The 20,925-nt window shown below is 44.3% G+C and overlaps 1 long non-coding RNA gene across 1 annotated transcript in view; it reads left to right on the top strand.

Moving 5' to 3' along the window:
* LOC141097595 (uncharacterized) overlaps window positions 1-20,925 on the top strand; it is a 64,791-nt gene that overhangs the window by 13,308 nt on the left and 30,558 nt on the right. The window lies entirely within an intron of this gene.

Raw genomic sequence — 20,925 nt, 5'->3', positions numbered from 1 at the left:
CTACCCCTAACACTCAAATTAAACCAGCCACTTAAACTTATATAGTCATATAGGAGACCCAGTCGCAATGAAAGTCATACGTGCAATATAGATTTCTCACAACTGGGTGCACTTTGTTAAGCAAATAGTGAGTGCTACCTGAATTGAATCCTTGGTCTTGCATATCTGACCGTGCATGTCCACATTGAAACTACAAGAGACCATAAAATGTGCACACATACAGTAATAGTGTGGGAATGCTCTCATCCTTCTCTCCTGTCTGCGGCTGCTGCAGACAGGAGAGGGGAATGAGAGCAGGACCACACTAAAACTGTATGTGCGTGCTCACTGGCCTTCTGTAGTGTCAGTATGGACATACAGGGTTGAGGATTCAATTCAGGCAGCGCTCGCTCTCGACCAAGGAGTGCTGTCAACAAGCTAAGGATCCATTTGTTTCAGTGGAAACAGAAGTGTCCTAAAACGTCTTCTGACGGCAATTCAGCTGCTATTCATTTTTTTTTTTTAATTTCTAAAATGGATTAATTAAAAAACGGAAATGTCTGTTTTCTAACTATCTATGTTTTAAATATATGTCTTTCTTTTTATTAGCCATATGTTAACGAGTGCCAACCCTCTTTATACTCACTGCTTATTTACTGACCTGTTTACACGGGCCAACAAACAATGATGGGAACAAAACGATTATTAATACGATCGTCCTGTCCCCATATAGCATTTCATCATGTCACCGGCTGGGCATTCTTTGCTTGCACAAGGTTATGCCCTCTCAATAATGATGATGTTTATCTGTCAAAGTTTCTATCTACTTGTGTAATAAATATGTTAGGCGTATGGTTTCTGCGTCTGCTCTGCAGGAATCCAGAGCCTCACATACTGCGGTCTCCTGCTATCTACTGCAGAGAAGATTACTTTGCAGCAGACTGCTCCAGAGACTAAGTTCCTCTGTGCTCCTACTGGGCATTCTCACGAGGCGATCTCCCATTGGAGATCGGGAGTCATGTGCCCAGGTCCTGCTCCAGATCTCATTGGTCCATCTCGGAGATCTGGAAGGTCCCGTACTGCTATAAAAAGCGCGCATGACCGTTCGGCCATGCGCTAGTATAGACTTTTCAAGCTAAATGTGTGACTGGTGACGGATGTATGACTCTGGTGACTGACTCATTTGAAACCCCTTCCCTCTGATATTATGTGTCACGTCACTGTCAGACGCGAGGCCTGCTGTTCCGCCCTCAGCCACTAGGAGGCGACGGACTGTCACACCGCCCTTGGGCTCAGGGCATGCTGTCCAGGCCTCGGCCACCAGGAGGCGCCGGACTGACACATTGCCGTCGAACTCAGGGCCTGCTGTTCCTGCCTCGGCCACTGGGAGGCGCCGTGGTTCACGCCCGAGTGATGGCGGCAACAGTGAAAGGGCTTCTGCGCAGACGTCTAGTGAACGCAGACTCCGCTCCAATGTCAGTCATGAAGGGGTTGGTGCATCATCATCGGGTCTGGTCCTGGGGGGCGGTCCTGATGGCATCAGCAGGCCGGGAGCCTGTGAGAGATGACCTGATCCCTCAAATACTTTGGGACTAGGCTTGCAAGCCGCCGGATATATTCTTGGTTCCCCTGCGTGCTACTTTGTGATTCTATAATTAACTCTGACCTCAGCCTGGATTCTGACTATTCTATTGCCTGCCGTTTTCGTACCTTTGCCTTACTCCCGACTACTGATGCTGACCTTAGCTTGGATTCCCTGACCTCTCTTCTGCCTGCTGATTCTGTACCTCTGCTATTCTCCCGGTTTGTGACCTTGGCCTGGATATTCGACTCTGCTACCGCCTGCCGTTTTTGCACCTCTACCGCTCGCCTGGTTTCTGACTACGTTTTTGGCTCCCTTCCTGCTTTTCTATTGGCGACCGTCCTGCTCTGGCGCACTGCTCCTATTCTGACAGCGCCTCCTGGGCTCTGCTGTAAATCCAGATCCCTGTATAGGGGTAAAGGGTATCAGGGTTACTCGGGGCGCTGTCTTTTCGCTGCCCAGACTTGCAGACGGACGTTACATTACGCATGTGGATAAGGAATTAGTGCAGCAGTCAGCGCCAGTCAGTGGCAAGCCTTAGGCCACTGTGCACACCGCACCTCTACTCTAGCATCCGACATTGCCCCTGCCTCCTAGCTTTGTCGACTAGCGGCCGTGCCCTACGACACGCTGCAGTTGCAGCCCTCCTTGGCATCCGCAGTAGCGACGCCGCAGACACGGTAGGTCTAGATGGACGCAGCTCCTCTGCTTTGGGTCCTGCTCCTGTGACCAGATACCGTGTGTGCATTTCCCTGTGGTCTGTGCCACTAACAGGCTCAGCGTTTTCGTACGTTTATGTTGCGACGCCTCTGTGTGTGAACAGAGCCCGCTTTGCGCACTTTGGGTGAAGTCTAACCCGTGCACATTATACCGCCATATTGCTCGTCTGTCATTACCTAGCAGTGGTGTAACACCTACTGCACGGTGGACCCCGAGCGGCGAGCGTACTTTATTATTTATTTTTATTTAGTGCGTTCCGCCGTTCCTAACAAAATATCCATGTGGAATATCAACCATCATAGTTTTTTAAGGTTGATGGTAAACGTAAGTCTTATGGTTCAGTGCGCCTTATAGTAAAAAAAAAAAAGGGGTATATAGAGGCAAAACTATGCTGTCATTATGAGCATCTATGTCTCTTTTAATGCATCCCATTATTTTAATGCCTTAGCGGCAGCTGCCTGGAGCTAGTGACTGAAGTTGAATTTGCCATACAGCCAAATCTTTTTCAGTGAAGTCTTTCCCAGTGTTTTACAATTTAGTACATAATTACACATTTCATTTCCTCTGGCCGTGTGCATGACCTTACATTTATCTACAGGAAACTTTCATTGCCATTTCTCAGCTCAGTCTTCCAGCTTACATGAATTCTACTGTAATACTAAATTATCCTCCTCTGTATTGATTACTCTGCAGAGTTTAGTATCATCTGAAAATATTGTAATTCTACTCTGTATGCCACCTACAAAGTGATTAATAAATTAATAAATATGCTAAAAAGAAGAAGGCCCAATACTGACCCCTGTTGTATCCCACTGTTAACTGTGACCCAATCCGAGTGTGTTCCATTAATAACCACCGTTCGTTTCCTATCACTGTGCCAGTTGTTAACCCAGTTACACTTATTTTCCCCTAGTGCCATTATTCTAGTTTTGCTTTATGTTTCAACCTTTTGTATGGCACTGTATCAAATGCCTTTGAAAACTACATATCGACAACATCCACTGCATTTCTCTGGTCCCGTCTGAAACCTCCTTATAGAAACTGATTAAATTAGTTTGACAAGACCGATGTTGATGGTGGGCCATGAGGTTATTCTTATTGAAATACACCAGGATATCGTCTCTTAGGGTTCCCTCAAGGATTTTACCCACAGTAGAGGTTTAAATTTACCATCCTATATATATATATATATATATATTTCCAGGCACAGATTTTGTCCCCTTTTGAATATGGGCACCACATTTGCTATGCGCCAGTCCTTTGGTTACAGACCCTGTTATTACTGAATCCTTGATTATTAAAAATAATTGTCTATTACCATATTTTTCGGACTATAAGACACACTTTTTTCCTCACAAAATGTGAAGGAAAATGGGAGGTGCGTCTTATAGTCCGGATGTACTGCCTCTGGCTGAGGTGGGGGAGCTGTTTCGTCGGAGCAGCGGGTCACAGAGGCAGGAGCCGGCGGCTGCGGCTAACTCCTGTGCCCGTTGCTAAAGAGAAATGAATATTCACTGCTTTCCATCCCCATGGGCGTGGAAGGCAATGAATATTCATTTATTATTGGCATCCTGGTATGATTGGCCCCATCCCATTCCTGGTATGATTGGCCCCTTCTTGTTTCTGGTATGATTGGTCTCATCCTTATTCTGGTATGAGTGGTCCCATCCTGTTCCTGGTATGATTGGTCCCATCCTTATTCTGTTATGATTGCCCTATCCTGTTTCTGGTATGATTGGTCTCATCCTTATTCTGTATGATTGGTCCAATCCTTATTCTGGTATGATTGGTCCCATCCTTATTCTGGTATGATTGGTCTCATCCTTATTCTGTATGATTGGTCCCATCCTTATTCTGGTATGATTGCCCTATCCTGTTTCTGGTATGATTGGTCTCATCCTTATTCTGTATGATTGGTCCCATCCTTATTCTGGTATGATTGGTCTCTTCCTTATTCTGGTATGATTGGTCTCTTCCTTTTTCTGTATGATTGGTCTCATCTTTATTCTGGTATGATTGGTCTCTTCCTTATTCTGTATGATTGGTCTCATCCTTATTCTGGTATGAGTGGTCCCATCCCGTTCCTGGTATGATTGGTCTCATCCTTATTCTGGTATGATTGCCCTATCCTGTTTCTGGTATGATTGGTCCCATCCTTATTCTGTATGATTGGTCCCATCCTTATTCTGGTATGATTGGTCTCATCCTTATTCTGGTATGAGTGGTCCCATCCTTATTCTGGTATGATTGCCCTATCCTGTTTCTGGTATGATTGGTCCCATTCTTATTCTGGTATGATTGGTCTCTTCCTTATTCTGGTATGATTGGTCTCATCCTTATTCTGGTATGAGTGGTCCCATCCCGTTCCTGGTATGATTGGTCTCATCCTTATTCTGGTATGATTGCCCTATCCTGTTTCTGGTATGATTGGTCCCATCCTTATTCTGTATGATTGGTCCCATCCTTATTCTGGTATGATTGGTCTCATCCTTATTCTGGTATGATTGGTCTCATCCTTATTCTGGTATGATTGGTCTCATCCTTATTCTGGTATGATTGCCCTATCCTGTTTCTGGTATGATTGGTCCCATCCTTATTCTGTATGATTGGTCCCATCCTTATTCTGGTATGATTGGTCTCATCCTTATTCTGGTATGATTGGTCTCATCCTTATTCTGGTATGATTGGTCTCATCCTTATTCTGGTATGATTGGTCTCATCCTTATTCTGGTATGATTGGTCTCATCCTTATTCTGGTCTGATTGGTCTCATCCTTATTCTGGTATGATTGGTCTCATCCTTATTCTGGTATGATTGGTCTCATCCTTATTCTGGTATGATTGGTCTCATCCTTATTCTGGTATGATTGGTCTCATCCTTATTCTGGTATGATTGGTCTCATCCTTATTCCGTATGATTGGTCTCATCCTTATTCTGGTATGATTGGTCTCATCCTTATTCTGGTATTCTTGTTTACGGGCACAGAGGAACCTGCCAACCAGGGAGCAATCATAATGATGTAGAAAACATGGCACTCTCCAAACAGAGAAACTTTACCCATTCAACCACCTGTTAAAGACCTCTTAACCATTCAGTCCTCCTCCTCTTAACCAACCTACCCGTTCTCCTACTGATGAGGGGCGAAAACCCTGAAACAGCTGTCGGCAAATGGATATTCTGTTTTGATATCAACTTATAGGATTTCTACTTCTAATTGTAGACACTAGAGAACGTGCTCTCTTCCATTGTGAATAAACTATTTGCATATTTAGTTTTTCAGGGGAAAATTGCCTATAAGCCTACCTGTCATAGAAAACATTTAGATCCCTGTCACAGCTCCAGTGAGGGGGCATTCACCCTCTCCTCTCTCACACAGAATGGCAGTATGAGAATGAGCTTACAATCTACAACCCTCCCTGAAGTAGAATTACACAGTTGACATATGGAAAGTGAGGAAACTAGTGGTAGCTACAACGTGACAAAACTAATTAAGACTCCTTACAGAGTACAGATAATTAAACAGGAAAGATCTTTTCTGAGGTCTAGGAAGCAAAAGGTGATGTTTTTTTGCATAGATGGAGAAGTCTCCTTTGTCCCCAGGAAACACATCTTGAGTTGAAAGGAAACTTTATATATGCAACTAGTTGGTTCGGTGTCAATGGAGAGTTATGAATATTGAAGTTTGTATAGCTCAGATATTGATGGCATATACAGTACAGACCAAAAGTTTGGACACACCTTCTCATTAAAAGAGTTTTCTTTATTTTCATGACTATGAAAATTGTAGATTCACTATGAAGACATCAAAACTATGAATTAACACATGTGGAATTATATAATTAACAAAAAAGTGTAAAACAACTGAAAATATGTCTTATATTCTAGGTTCTTCAAAGTGGCCACCTTTTGCTTTGAGATTACTGCTTTGCACACTCTTGGCATTCTCTTGATGAGCTTCAAGAGGTAGTCACCGGAAATGGTCTTCCAACAGTCTTGAAGGAGTTCCCAGAGATGCTTAGCACTTGTTGGCCCTTTTGCCTTCACTCTGTGGTCCAGCTCACCCCAAACCATCTTGATTAGGTTCAGGTCTGGTTACTGTGAAGGCCAGGTCATCTGGCGTAGGACCCCATCACTCTCCTTCTTAGTCAAATAGCCTTTACACAGCCTGGAGGTGTGTTTGGGGTCATTGTCCTGTTGAAAAATAAATGATGGTCCAACTAAACGCAAACCGGATGGAATAGCATGCCGCTGCAAGATGCTGTGGTAGCCATGCTGGTTCAGTATGCCTTCAATTTTGAATATATCCCCAACAGTGTCACCAGCAAAGCACCCCCACACCATCACACCTCCTCCTCCATGCTTCACGGTGGGAACCAGGCATGTAGAGTCCATCCGTTCACCTTTTCTGCGTCGCACAAAGACACGGTGGTTGGAACCAAAGATCTCATATTTGGACTTAGCAGACCAAAGCTTAGATTTCCACTGGTCTAATGTCCATTCCTTGTGTTCTTTAGCCCAAACAAGTCTCTTCTGCTTGTTGCCTGTCCTTAGCAGTGGTTTCCTAGCAGCTATTTTACCATTAAGGCCTGCTGCACAAAGTCTCCTCTTAACAGTTGTTGTAGAGATGTGTCTGCTGCTAGAACTCTGTGTGGCATTAACCTGGTCTCTAATCTGAGCTGCTGTTAACCTGCAATTTCTGAGGCTGGTGACTCGGATGAACTTATCCTCCGCAGCAGAGGTGACTCTTGGTCTTCCTTTCCTGGGGCGGTCCTCATGTGAGCCAGTTTCTTTGTAGCGCTTGATGGTTTTTGCCAATGCACTTTCAAAGTTTTCCCAATTTTTCGGACTGACTGACCTTCATTTCTTAAAGTAATGATGGCCACTCGTTTTTCTTTACTTAGAATTTGTATTATGGCAAGAAAAAAAACAGCTAACAGTCTATTCAGTAGTACAATCAGCTGTGTATCCACCAGACTTCTGCACAACACAACTGATGGTCCCAACCCAATTTATAAGGCAAGAAATCCCACTTACTAAACCTAACAGGGCACACCTGTGAAGTGAAAACCATTTCCGGTGACTACATCTTAAAGCTCATCAAGAGAATGCCAAGAGTGTACAAAGTAATCAAAGCAAAAGGTGGCTACTTTGAGAACCTAGAATATAAGACATATTTTCAGTTGTTTCACACTCTTTTGTTAATTATATAATTCCACATGTGTTAATTCATAGCTTTGATGCCTTCAGAATGAATCTACAATTTTCATAGTCATGAAAATAAAGAAAACTCTTTGAATGAGAAGGTGTGTCCAAACTTTTGGTCTGTACTGTACATTTTCAACTTCAGGACTAATAGGAGAAGGATATGCATATTTTTTCATAAGTGACACGTGCCTATAAGCCCCAAATCAGTAGTGACCAGATTGTTGACAACAACCATACCATGTTTCCTAATCCAGATAAAAAATAGGACAGCGATATCAAACTCTTGTGATCGTCAGCAGTGAAGATAGTGTGAATGTTGGGAATATCTTAGTTTTCTGAAACTGAAGCCACATAACATGACCAGCCTTGTTATGGTTAATTAAGGGAAAGTGTGTGGGTGTAACTCAGGTGCTGGTAAAAGGATAATGTGAATTATGATCTGTGCTCAATGGTAAGGACGATACATATTAATGTAGGCTTGATCCACGTTAACTAAACATTTTCAATCCGATTGCTTCCTTCCACTAAGCTGAGTCATCTCTGTGACCAGAGTAGTAAGTTTCTCTGGTAATACATTTTATTTTATGTAATTGTATGTGCCATATTGTTTTGTCTCCTTTGCAAATTCTTTTGTATATTCTTTATAAACACTGCCTATCATTCTGAATTAAATATAAAATGTAATAGTTCTGTTCCTTTTGTTCTGTAACCCACACTCCTGAAAGCTATATACTACCAGGAACCAAGCGTCCAATCTGCCTGTATAAAAACGATTGTGGTGGCAGCAAGTAGTTCTTCGGTCATCGTGGAGTTAGCAGTAACTGTACCAAGGTATATAGAGTTGTGTAAAAGTGTTTGCCCACTTCCTGGTGTCCTATTCTTTAGCATGTTTGTCACACTTAAATGTTTCAGATCACCAAACAAATGTAAATATTAGACAAAGATAATACAAATAAACACAAAATGCAGTTTATAAACAAAGCCCTTTATTATAACGGAAAAAAAATCCAAACCTACAGGGCACTGTGTGAAAAAGTAGTGTTCCCTCCCCACCAAAGCATAAATTAACTGTGGTTTATCACATCTTTGGGAAGCTGAGTTCTCTATCCACACCCAGGCCTGATAACTTCCACCCCTGTTCAGTTCTTAATCAAGAAATCACTTAAACTTCACTGCTTGACAAAGTGAGGTAGACCAAAATATCCTCAAAAGCAAGACATGAAGCCACGATCCAAGGAAATTTTGGAACAAATGAGAAACAAAGTAATAGAGGTATATCAGTCTGAGAATCAATATAAAGCCATATCTTAAGCTTTCGGACTCCAGCGAACCACAATGAAAACCATTATCCACAAATGGCGAAAACATGGAACAATGGTGAATCATCCCAGCAGTGGCCGGCCGACCAAAATTAGCGCAGAGATGACTGATCCAAGAGGTCACAAAAGAGCTCACAACAACATCCAAAGAACTGCAGTCCTCACTTGCCTCATTTAAGGTCACTGTTAATGACTCCGCCATAAGAAAGAGACTGGGCAAAAATGGCCAGCATGGCAGAGTTCAAAAGACAAAAACAACTGCTGAGCAATAAGAATAAAGGCTTGTCTAAGTTTTGCCAGAAAACATCTTGATGATCTCCAAGACTTTTTGGAGACTACTGTGTGTGGACTAACGAGACAAAAGTTGAATTTTTTGGAAGGTGTATGTCCCATTACATCTGGCATAGAAGTAACACATCATTTCAGAAAAAAGAGACAGTAAAATATGGTGGTGGTAGTGTGATGGTCTGGGGCTGTTTTGCTGCTTTAGGGCCTTTAAGACTTGCTCTGTTAAATGGAGCCATGAATTCTGCTGTCTACCAAAAAATTCTGAAGGAGAATGTTTCGGCAATCTGATCGTGACCTCAAGCTGAAGCGCACTTGGATTACACAGCAGGTCAATGATCCAAAACACACCAGCAAGTCCATCTCTGATTGGCTTAAGAAAAACAAAATGAAGACTTTGGAGTGGCCTAGCCAATGTTCTGACCTTAATCCATTTGAGATGCTGCGGAATGACCTTAAAAGGCGGTTCATGCTGGGAAACCTCCAATGTGGTTGAATTACAACAATTCTGCAAAGTTTAGTGGCCCAAAATTCCACAGCATGGTGAGTTCAGCTCGACCCACCTGGCTGCGATTTTTGACACTCCCAATCCAGCTTGGCCTCTCCACAAGTAGAAACTTTATCCCTTCGTCCCCACCTGTCCTTTTCTAAACTCTTGTGTTTCTATTATGACCAAAGACCAAATCAAAGTTGAGCTGATCTTTGTTATAGTCATAAATCCAGTGAGAAAAGCTCTGAAAAAGACAGATAAAAGAGTTATAAACTTCCCGTCAGACCGAACCAATTCTCAGTTATTCTCTTTAATGCCAAACAGTGCTACATTTTTAATGAAACTCAATTGCAAAAATTATGTTGCCAAATAAACATGCATTTAAGCTAAAATAAAGTGGTCCAGAAGGTGTCCATATCCTTTAAACTCAACACCTCCCCAATTACTAAAACTAAAAAGGTAAAAGCTAGCCAAGCCTGCGAATTTCACTTCGACCGGTCAACTATCTAATGTATTGCAATGCAATAGCAGATGCTGAGGAAAAGAAGGGTGTTGGATTTCAACTTTTGTTTCCAAATGAAAACCTTCCTCGCCTTATTGAGCATTATTCTACAGCTATGTAACGTGTATGGCCTCGTTAATTAATTGTTTTCTAATTGTTAATATGGCAAATTTATATATTCATTGCCCCTATAAAACACCTCCGGACCAAAGCCCCATCTGCTAACACAATGGGGTTCAATGACCCGTGATGTTAGATAAGGGCAGAGAACAATAAGAGAGCACTTTATGCCAGAAGAACATATTCTACAAATATTCTCCTGCAAAATGTTTAGCGTACACTAAGGCCCTCATATACATGTTATGTAAAAGTCGGCTGGACCTGCCAATTTCGAACCTGGATTTAGTGTATCTGGGACTTCCCAACTCTCCTCTGACAGGTGATGTCTGGGAAGAAATGGATTTGTCATGTTCGATTTTTGGACTTCCGCTCCTGTTGTTTTCTGGGCGATAAGCCGCCACAAGAGAAGTCTGATATTCGCTCTCTTATAGAGGGGCACAAAAGTGCTTGGCAGTAATAGATCATTCAGTGCGTATAGTCTGTCATTGTTTCAGCAGCACAAGTCCTGGTTACACATTACAATGTGCTGCCGAGAATTATGATTTTTTAAGCAAGCCAAAAGAGTGTTTTACCCAGTGAGTAAGTGTTTTGTTCGTTAGTTGGGTACTCGTCAGCCTGTATAGACACCCTGGATACTAGAACTCCTAGAAATGGCCGTTCATGATTATCGCACACTAGAAATGTTCCCTGAGGATCTGAACAACCTTCACAAGGGCCATATTGTGATAGTTTTGTGACTGGCAAGTCTTTGAGGGTCTTCGCAGTATTCAGTGATTAGTACCTTCCAAAAGTGATCCACGGCTGATCGCAAACTTATAAGTTACCGATCCCTCTCACGTTTTGTTAAAAGAAGGCACATAATAATCCACACAGCCTTTTATAACTTAAAAGATACAACATTCAGCAATTCTTTGTACTTATATGATGCTACAACCTGTTGCATTTGTACAGTTGTTTTGTGTAAACTTCAGGAAAATTGATCCTAGGAAGGAGAACCAGCATCCAGGTCGAAAGCTCCTTGAGTCAAGTGGGGAACGAAGGCCATCTGAGTTGCTCCGATCCCACAGAAGTACTACTGGTGTAAAACTTTCTAGAAAATGCAATGCTGGCTATGATAGAAAGGTGTCAGATCATGCAGCTGGTTGTGCATGAGACTGTGTAGCCGCTGACCATTCACAGCGCCCATGTTGACCCCACCAATAACATCTGTAAAAATGAGCACCAGAACTGGACCTGGAAGCAATGAAAGAAGTTTGTTTGGTCTGATGAATTATATATATTTTTTTTCATCAGGTAGATGTCCAGGTGTAGTAACTCACCAGGTGTAGAGATCACACCCGGACACACTGTGGGAAGAAGACAAGTCGGAGGGGGCAGAGCGATGGGGACAACGTTCTGCTGGGAACTTTGTATCCTGGCATCATGGGGATGTGACACGTGCCACCTACCTAACATTGTACAGATCAAGTACCCCCCCTTCATGGCAGTGGGATTCCCTAATAACAGTGCCGTCTTTCAGCAGAATGATGCTCCCGCCACACTGCAAAAACTGTTCAGGAATGGTTGGAGGAAGATGGCAAAAAGATCAAGGTGATGATTTGTCTCCAAATTCTTCAAGTCTCAATTTTAATAATCATCTGTGGAATGGGCTGGAAAGACCAGCCCAATCCACGGAGGCCACACCGAGCAACTTACAAGACGTAATTGGATTTGCTTCCAACATCTTGGTGCCACATACCACAGGGAACCTTCAGAGATCTTGTGAAGTCAGTCCTTCAATGGGTCAGAGCTATTTACAAGGGGACAGACACAATATAAGGTAGGTTGTAACGTTGGGGTTAACCAAAAGTATTCAGTACTTTTAAAGAGGTTTAAGACAAGTTCAACCCCTGTCCTCATGCTCCATACAGATTCCTGTCTATACAACCATTTATAAACAAGAAAATCCAAAAATTGGGAAAAATATATATATATATTTTTTTTTTTTTACGAGTAGCTTGTATTAAAGCAATTGTCAAAAATTAAGAGTAGAACAGTTGGTAATAATACGATATGCATTACATACTAATGAATTGCACCCAAAAATCAATCCATTGATCACATACAAATTTATACCTCAATCTCCCCCCCTCTATACCCTCTTCCCCACTGAACACACACCCCCAAATCCATTTTTAGTGTGCACAACTCAACGCCAATTACAGTAAATAAGAGCTGGTACAATAAAGACCAATACTATCCCTTCTCTTACTTCTCTTATCTCAGGCAAAAAAATGTTTCAGGTTTATCAAAGTACTAATAAATTAAAAATCACCTTGGTTGCCAACACATCAGATACCATTTCCTGGCACTTGTTAACCTGTGTTGGGCAATAAATTTCCTGGTTTAATAGAATATTTTGGAAATAACCAGCTGCACAAGTGAAGAACCAGCACCTTCTCCTATCAGGCCCAGAACACAAGATTTAGGACTATGTGGGACTTGGATGCTAAATACCTCCATTACCAACCTCTCAACACTTTCCCTCAACTCAGCTGAGGACAAGACCAGAACATATGGATGAGATCTGCTCCCTCACCTCTACAGTGTGGAGAGCAATCGTCAGCTCTGAGACCAATCTTATATAGTGCTTTTGGAGGTCTGTATACCCTATGTGCAAGAAACAATTGAGACTTTCTCTGGGCTGTATTGATCAAGACTTTACCTTCTCATTCTGTTATACCATCCCTCTCTTCCATGGAAATAAGGCCCAACTTTCTCTCCCAACTTGCCTGGACCTTAGCCATAGCGTCACCTAGAATTTTTATTAAAGAATTACACAGTCAAGAAATATGTCCTTAGTAGCTTTAGCCTGTACATCAAAATCCAGTAATCCATTATAGGAGATAGATTAGAGACAGCCTCCTGAGCTCTCAATTGTAGATCCTTAAGAAATACCAAATTTCATAGATGAAGCTCTTGTTTCAGATGATCAAATGAGCCAAAAAAAGTCCATTGAGATACAGCTGATATACATATTTCGGTCCCTGCCTTTTCCACTCCCCTAATCCTTTAAGATGCTGTAGTTCCCTTTAAGCAAGGATTGTTCCAAATAGGAGTGTACTTAGAGCATGCCGCATTCCCATGAACGTCTTGCAGGTCCACCATGTATTATGTGTTAGAAACAAGGTAGGGTAACACCTTGAATGGACTTTTTAAGTTTGTGAGATTTTAGAAGTTCTAGCAGATTATCCCCATGCCCCAAGTATTTGAACACTTGTGCCTCCGCTTCCTGAGTCGCCTAAAATGCTTAAATTGAGAGGCTAAAAAATACCCCAAAATATGAGGCAGAGGTAGGAATCCCTGATCTTTAGGTAGCTGTAGCTTTTCCAGTTTTACAATAGGAATACTCCTTTTCTAAACCAGGTCTCTAAAGATATTATGTATTTTCCTGAACCAATATTTAGGAATCATAGAATGTTAGAGTTGGAAGGGAGCTCTAGGGTAATCGTGTCCAACCCCCTGCTCAATGCAGGAGTCACCAAACCATCTCCGACTCCATATGGTATAGTTGTTAAGAACATAACAAATTCAAGGCATTTTGAAGGCATGAAGCGATTACCGTACTCAGAAGTGTTGCAAGGATTTTGGTCAACGTCTGTAGTCAACAGAGATACGGGTCTATATAAGGCCGGTAGTTACTTGTCCTTTCCCTCTCTAGGTAACACCACAATTATTGCCTTTTTTGTTTGTGTGTTACTCAAATAATGTTGGTTAAGTTCGACTGTCTTCTCACTGTCTGCGCTGTTGCATCCAGGTAACCTGTTTACAGTTGGCGTAGTTGGCAGGATGCAACACTCAATTGCAGAATTGGTGGATCAGTCGGTAACTGAGTCCACAGGGGGCAACCTTCCCCTTGGAGCTTATGCTTAGCACCATGCCAACATTTACAGGTGACAATTTAAAGATGTGGAATTGGGTGGAGTGTCTAGAAAGTATGTTATGTGTTATGAATGAGTCACCGAGGAGGAAAAAACAAAAAGCAAGCTGAGCCCAGAAAACCAGAGAGGTTGGTAACTAGCGGATTGCAGACCCCTGATCCTATCCACAACAACTAGCAGTAGCCGTGGAGCGTGCCTATGGTGGTCCTAGACGCCTCGTCACGGCCGGAAAACTAAATAAGCCTAAAGAAAGAAAGGGAAAATCTAAACTGCCCCAGAGCAGACCCCAAAGCAATAGACAGCCCCCAACATGTATTGTCATTGTAAAAAGATGAAAACACAAACACAGATATAAAGATAGGCTGAGCAAACGATGGGGCCCTCACTAACTAGAAAGGACAGGAAAGAAAAGCTGGTGTCTGCAATCACGCAAAAAACCCTGCCAAAATGTCCGACACGTCTGATAGAAAAAAGCCCTGAAGTGGCTAGACTTCAATTCCCTATATCAGCACTCAGGTATATTCTGAAGACAGAGCAAAAGAGATCAACTGATCAGAGACAAAATGGGGATTCAGCCCAGTCCCAGCCAGGGCTGGCTGAACACAAAAACTAAGTAAACCAGACAAAAACTCATATGAACAATAGCAGAGAAAACTTAGCTTTAAGAAGGCAGGAACCAAACTGGAAACCAGAAGCCACAGTCAGGAAAAATCACCAGCAAGAAACTAGGGAGTCGGCTGCCTTAAATCCAATCAGAAACTCCTGATGTCCAATCGCAGTCCTCTTCCTCAGGTGGCTGGTCTTTGCCATTTAGATCAGCTTCATTACCTCCCTTCACCAACAGAGGGAGTCCAGATAAAGAACTCACTACTCCTCTGTCAGCACAGCCAGCTCCATAACCCTCACCAGAAGCCAGAGGCAAACCCGAAAATGAGCTCACAACAGTACCCCCCTTGAGGAGGGGTCACCGAACCCTCATCCACGCCACCGGGCCGATCAGGATGGGCCCGATGAAAAGCACGAACCAATCTATCAGCATGAATATCAGAGGCAGAGACCCAAGAATTGTCCTCCTGGCCATAAACCTTCCACTTTACCAAATACTGGAGTCTCCGTCTAGCCAGACAAGAATCCAGTATTTTCTCTACCTCATATTCAACATTACCTTCAACCAATACAGGGTCAGGAGGTGCCGCCATAGGAACTACTGGCTCAACACATCTCTTCAACAGCGACTTATGAAACACGTTATGCATCTTAAACGTAACAGGAAGAGCCAATCGAAAAGAAACCGGATTAAGAATCTCCAAAATCTTGTAAGGTCCAATAAATCTTGGCTTGAACTTTGGAGAAGCCACCTTTATAGAGATATTCTTTGATGACAACCAAACCATATCACCCGCTTTAAACCGGGGAACAATGGTCCTATGCCGGTTAGAAAACCGCTGGGCCTTTTCCTGGGAGAGAGACAACTTATCCACTACTTGGTCCCAAATCTGCTGCATTCTCTCTACCACAGTGTCAACACCTGGGCAGGCTGAAGATTCCACTGAAGAAAATCGAGGATGAAACCCAAAGTTACAGAAAAAGGGCGACATCAAGGTGGCAGAACTAGCTCTATTATTTAAAGCAAATTCGGCCAAGGGCAAAAATGAAACCCAATCATCCTGATCAGCAGATATAAAACATCTCAAATAGGACTCCAAAGTCTGGTTTGTTCTCTCCGTCTGCCCATTGGTCTGAGGGTGAAACGCAGAGGAGAAGGACAACTGAATTCCCAGCTTGGAACAAAAGACTTTCCAGAATCTGGAAACACACTGAACTCCTCTGTCCGATACAATGTTCTCAGGAATCCCATGCAACCGAACCACCTGTTGTAAAAACAAGGGTACCAACTCTGAGGAAGATGTCAACTTTGGGAGTGGTACAAGATGGACCATCTTAGAGAATCTATCACAAATCACCCAGATAACAGTCATTCTCTGAGAGACAGGAAGATCAGAAATAAAATCCATTGAAATATGGGTCCATGGCCTCTTAGGCACCGGCAAGGGAATCAACAACCCACTAGAGCGAGAACAGGGTTTAGACTGGCAACAAGTCCCACAGGACTGCACAAAATTCCTGACATCACGGGATAAGGCAGGCCACCAAAAAGACCGACTCACCAAATCTCTGGTACCAAAAATACCTGGATGACCAGCCAATGCGGAGCAATGAACCTCAGACATCACTCTCTTCCTCCACTGGTCAGGAACATACAATTTTCCCATAGGACAACGCTCAGGTTTGTCCTCCTGGAATTCTTCCAGAGCACGTCTCAAATCGGGCGAGATGGCAGAAAGAACTACCCCCTCACCTAAGATGGAAGTAGGCTTGGTCACAATAGAATCAGCAAAGAAACTCCTAGAAAGGGCGTCTGCCTTAACATTCTTAGTGTAGTGAAACCTCCACCAGGGGGAGCTGGTGAGGGAAGAGAGGTTACACACTAAGAGCAGCAACCCTGAGCAACAGCACATGTGCCACAGGTAACGAGAGAGAATAGTCAGACGAACCGAGTCAGAAACTAGCAGGAGCAGAAGTCCCAGAAGGAGCAGCAATACACATAGTCAAAATACCAAGCCAAGAGTCAGAAAGCCAGAACACGAGCACGGGGTCCAAAACGTGAGACGAAATACGTGGTTGGGGTACAAGCCGGGGAGTCAGATGCCAGAGAGGGAACGTAACAGCAGAGACGAATACCAAGAGACGAGGTCAGAAATCAGTCCGGGTCATACATGTGAATATCAGTCAGAGGCAGGAGGATCACCAAGGTACAAGGGTCAGAGGCTCTAAACTGGAAGCTTGAGCTATCACTAACACTGGTCAGCAGGCTGTGAGAGACTGAAATAGCCCAAGCCCAGCTAGCTCCAGAACGAGGCTGAGGAGATTAACTCCCGCATGACCAGTCCGGAGTGAAGACAGCAGAAAATAAACTCCGGACTGGACCATGACAGTACCCCCCTCTCAATGGGGGCCACTGGACCCCCAGGCTTCACTGGATGATGAGCGTGAAAGGCCCGGACCAACCGATCCGCATGGACCGAACGCGCCGGCACCCATGACCGATCCTCAGGACCATATCCTTTCCAATGGACCAAGTACTGAAGTGAACGACGGCGCATACGAGAATCCACCACCTGTTCCACCTCGTACTCGGTCTGACCATCTACCATAACAGGTGGCGGGTGCGAGGGAGACTTATCAGAGGAAGGCACCGACGGCTTCAGAAGCGCTTTATGGAACACATTAGGAATCCGTAATGACGGAGGCAAACGCAGGCGAAAGGCCACAGGATTAATCACCTCTAAAATCTCATACGGACCAATAAACTTGGGACCCAACTTAGCAGAGGGAATTCTCAGCCTTATGTTTTTGGTGGATAACCATACCTTATCCCCCACCTGATAAGTCGACCCCACCGAGCGTCGTTTATCCGCAAAAAATTTATATTTGCCCTGAGCCTCCCCAATGTTTCTCTGAACCTCCCTCCAAACCTCCTCCAACCGCAAAAAGGCCGAATCAGCCCCTGGACACTCCGAATCTAGTCTGGAGAATTCACCAAAATGAGGGTGAAACCCATAGTTGCAGAAGAAAGGAGAAGTACCAGTAGACTGATTGACACGATTATTGAAGGCGAATTCCGCTTTACGTATCACAGAGCACCAATCATCCTTTCTGGATGTGACAAGACACCGCAGGATCTGCTCCAAAGACTGATTCCCAGCCTTTTACAAAAAGCTCTCCAGAATTTAGCCACAAATTGCACCCCTCTATCAGACACCACACTGACAGGCACACCATGCAATCGGACCACATGCTCAATGAACAGTTTAGATAGAGTCTCAGCATTAGGGAGGCCTGCCAAAGGTACAAAATGCGCCTGTTTGCTGAACCTATCAACCACTACCCACATCACGGTTTTACCATTAGAGGGAGGAAGATCAGTGATAAAATCCATGGACAGGTGAGTCCACAGTCTATCCGGAATTGGCAGTGGCACCAATTCCCCGGCCGGCCGGTTGTGGGAGGCTTTAGCGCGGGCACAAGTTTCACAGGAGGACACAAAACCAGTGACGTCAGAAGTCAACGAGGACCACCAGAACAGCCTAGTGATTGCTTTACGAGTGGCTGAGATTCCAGGATGCCCACTCAGAGCTGAGTCGTGGAACTCCCGAAGTACCCTTAACCGATACTGGACAGGCACAAAGAGCTTATTTTCAGGTATGGACGGAGGAGCAAGAGATTGGGCCTCATGAATCTCCTGCTCCAATCTCGGGGACACCACAGCCACCACCACCCCGTGCTGAAGAATAGAGGAAGGAGGCGATACCGGATCTAGGCTGCGAGACAAGGCATCCGCCTTCACATTCTTGGAACCTGGTCTGAAAGTGATGGAAAACTGAAATCGGGGAAAAAAAAAGTGACCACCTTGCCTGTCTTGGAGTCAGACGTTTGGTGGATTCAATGTGAGACAGGTTCTTGTGACCTGTAATGACAGTGATATGATGGACAGCCCCCTCCAAAACATGCCTCCATTCTTCAAAAGCCAATTTAATGGCCAACAACTCTCGGTTACCCACATCATAATTCCTTTCAGCAGAGGAAAATTTTTTAGAAAAGAAGGCACAGGGTCTTAAGTTAGTTAATGTGGTGGGCCCCTGGGACAACACAGCCCCCACTCCCACCTCAGAGGCATCCACTTCTATGATGAATGGTTTAGACAAGTCAGGTTGCACCAGTACCGGAGCAGTCATGAAACGTTCTTTTAACAAAGAAAACGCCGCCACAGCTGGAGCTGACTAGTTTTTGAGATCCGCCCCCTTTTGGGTGAGATCAGTGAGGGGTTTGACCACTTGAGAGAACCCCTTGATGAATTTTCTATAATAATTGGCGAACCCCAGAAATCGCTGAAGACCCTTGAGTTCTCTGGGTTGCACCCAATCCACAATGGCCTGTACCTTCCTAGGGTCCATACTAAACCCCTCAGCGGACAGGATGACCCCTAGAAAGGACAATTCTTGAGTAAAAAATGAACATTTCTCCAATTTGGCAAAGAGTGAGTTCTCCCTGAGCCTCTGGAGAACCGCATGAAGATGACCCATATGACTTTGTCTATCAGAAGAATATATGAGTATATTGTCAAGATAAACAACTACAAAGTGGCCAATAAAATCAGAAAAAACATGGTTAATGAAATTCTGGAATACCGCTGGTGCGGTAGTCAAACCGAAGGGCATAACCAAATTTTCAAACAGACCCTCAGAGGTGAGAAACGCAGTTTTCCATTCATCCCCCTCCCGCATACGGATGAGATTTTATGCTCCCCTGAGGTCCAACTTAGAGAACCACCTGGCCCCTGACAATTGATTGTACAAATCAGGTATCAGTGGGAGAGGATAAGCGTTTCTTATGGTTATTTTATTCAGTTCTCGAAAATCGAGGCATGGGCGTAAACCACCATCCTTATTTTTTGCAAAAAAGAACCCCGCTGCCACGGGAGAGACAGATGGCCGTATATGCCCTTTACAGAGGCTCTCAGAGATATACTCCTTCATAGCAGCCCTCTCAGGGCCGGAGAGATTGTACAGCCAGGCTTTGGGCAATTTGGCACCGGGAACAAGATCCACGGCACAATCGAATGAGCGGTGTGGTGGTAGAACCTCAGCCTCCTTTTCGGAGAACACATCCTCAAAATCCTTCAGGTACTCCGGAATACCCTCCAGACTGACGGATGACATAGACACAGTAGCAAGACAATTTTCAGAACAACCAGGTCCCCATGTAACAATATCCCGGGACCCCCAGTCAATAACCGGGTTATGCCGTTGCAACCAGGGAAACCCTAACACCAGGCCAGCAGGGAGGTTATCCAAAACATAGCATGACATGCGCTCCTGGTGTAGGGCCCCCACCCTGAGGGTGAATTCTTTAGAAATTAAATGGAGACCATCCTTAGTGAGAGGTGTAGAGTCAATAGCCACAATTTTTAAGGGAGTCTCCAACCTAACTGTCCCTAATCAACAGCGAGCCACCAGCTTAGTCAATCAGGTTCAGGGATGACCCACAGTCTACAAAAGCCGAAGTATGGAAAACGCTGTTCTCAACGCCAAGTTCCACCTTTAGCAGTATCTTTGAAAAAGAAGAAAAAGGTACCTGAGAGTCTGGGTGACCTCCACGATTATCACCCAGACTCAGCCGCTTATTAGTCGGAGGACAGGAGGGGCAGTCTTTTTTCCAATGTCCGGGATCTCCGCAGTAAAAACACAATTTTCCACCATGTCGCCGTTTCCTCTCTTTCTCCTGGGGGTTGGTGGCTCCCACCTCCATAGGTTCAGATGGAAGCAAAACATCAGGGTTAGCAGGGAAAAACGGAAACCCTCGCTGAGTAACACCTCTCTCCCGCAGTCTCCGATCCATACGGATAGCCTGAGTCATAGCCTCCTCCAATGAGCTGGGAGGTGGATGGAGAGCCAGAGCGTCCTTCAAGCAATCCGACAGTCCCTTCCTGAACAGACATCTCAGTGCGGAGTCGTCCCAGGATACCTCAGTGGACCATCGACGAAATTCGGAGCTGTACCATTCGGCTGAGTGCTTCCCTTGCCCCAGACCCAAAATAGTGTCCTCTGCCACCCTAACACGGTTCGGTTCGTCATAGATAAGTCCTAGGGCCTCAAAGAACCTATCTACCGACATCCGTTCAGGGGCAGTAGTGGGCAACGAAAAAGCCCAGGATTGGGGACCCTCCCTAAGTAAGGAGATAA

This window comes from Dendrobates tinctorius, unplaced genomic scaffold (assembly GCF_039654945.1).
Source record: "Dendrobates tinctorius isolate UK_male_01 unplaced genomic scaffold, ASM3965494v1 ptg000009l, whole genome shotgun sequence".
Classification (NCBI taxonomy): domain Eukaryota; kingdom Metazoa; phylum Chordata; class Amphibia; order Anura; family Dendrobatidae; genus Dendrobates; species Dendrobates tinctorius.
This window is presented reverse-complemented; position numbering and strand designations above follow the sequence as displayed.